This window comes from Nelumbo lutea, chromosome 1, assembly GCF_056320005.1.
Source record: "Nelumbo lutea isolate HS-2025 chromosome 1, American lotus-T2T, whole genome shotgun sequence".
NCBI lineage: Eukaryota > Viridiplantae > Streptophyta > Magnoliopsida > Proteales > Nelumbonaceae > Nelumbo > Nelumbo lutea.
In genome coordinates, this window is record NC_142684.1 from 210,400,818 (window position 1) to 210,402,288 (window position 1,471).

At 40.7% G+C, this 1,471-nt stretch overlaps 1 non-coding gene across 1 annotated transcript; it reads right to left on the reverse strand.

The window, feature by feature from the left end:
• Positions 1-451: 451 nt before the first annotated feature.
• Positions 452-558, reverse strand: LOC148880774 (small nucleolar RNA R71). Its single transcript, XR_016106073.1, has one exon. It is a non-coding gene; the product is annotated as a small nucleolar RNA R71 (small nucleolar RNA).
• Positions 559-1,471: the final 913 nt, after the last annotated feature.

The window sequence follows — 1,471 nt, forward strand, 5'->3', positions numbered from 1 at the left end:
AGATACGAATAGACCCACCACCACTCCCTGAAAAAGAGTAGCATTTAGTTCATCCTCTAATTCTGAAACCATGAGTCAACACGAGGACAATCCTGTTAGGTCTTTAAAAGACTATCTACACCCCACCCGGATAGCCACACCATCATGCATCATGTTCCCTCCGAATACACCACAATTTGAGTTCAAACCTGGAATGATCCAACTCTTGCCTAATTTCCATGGTTTAGATAGAGAAAATCCATATGTGCACATTAGGGAATTTGAAGACGTAGTAGCCACCTTTCATAACAGAATTGATATTGCAGACATTGTTAGGCTGAAATTTTTCCCTTTTTCCCTGAAAGAGAGAGCGAAGAGTTGGATATACTCTTTGAGACCGAGATCCATAGGTACGTGGGCGGAGATGACCCAAGCTTTCTTTAACAAGTACTTCTCGCACCATAAGACCAACAACCTTAAGAGACAGATCTCAACATTTTCTCAAAAGGATGGTAAAACCTTATACCAAGCCTAAGAGAGATTCAAAGAGCTACAAAACCTGTATCCACACCATGGGTATGAAAGTTGGAGGTTAGTTAACTATTTTTATGAGGGTTTAACCAGCAAGGAGTGTCAATTCATAGAGATGATGTGTAATGGGGAGTTTTTTCAAAAGGATCCTGAAAAAGCCATAGATTACCTGAATGAGAAGGCTGAGAAAGCCCACACGTGGATTGGACCTAGTGCTATGGATAGTACTAATAGATCACGTCCAACTGGGATTTACCATCTTAAGGAGAAAGACAATCTCAAAAGCCCAATTAGAAGTTGTAACAAGGGAACTTGAGGCCTTAAGGATGAGAAATAATAAAGCCACCCACATGGTTGCCAAGGTAGAAACTCAAACCTCATATTTTGTTTGTAGGAGATTGTATCACTTAGCTCAAGATTGCCCAACCTATGGTGATATGAGAGAGGTTTATGAAGAACAATATAATGCCTTAGGAATTATATGAAACCTTTCTCACCCTATTCAGAGACCTATAACCCTAGTTGGAGGAACCATCCCAATTTTAGTTGGAAGGATGATCAAAACCAACCTACATCATCCAACAATAATTGGAGTGTAGATGCGCAACCATCTAGATTTCATCCTGCACCTTAATACAATGCTCGACTGAATGGGAATCCTTTAGAGGAAACACTTCAAGCATTTATGGAGGCACAGAGTAAGACTAACTAAAAGTTTGAGTATGTTCTTGTGCAGGTGGTTGAAGAGAATAAGGATATCAAGAGTCAAATAACTAACCTTACCAATACTCTTACTATACAAGAGAGAGGCAAAATTCCATATCAGCCTCAGACCAATCCAAAGGGGTCACATATGGTACAGGAATCCACATTTGATCCAGAGAACATTAAGGGGGTCCATGCCATCACCACTCGCAGTGGTAAGGTTTTAGATTGGCCTTTGCCAAGCCCACCTCGCACA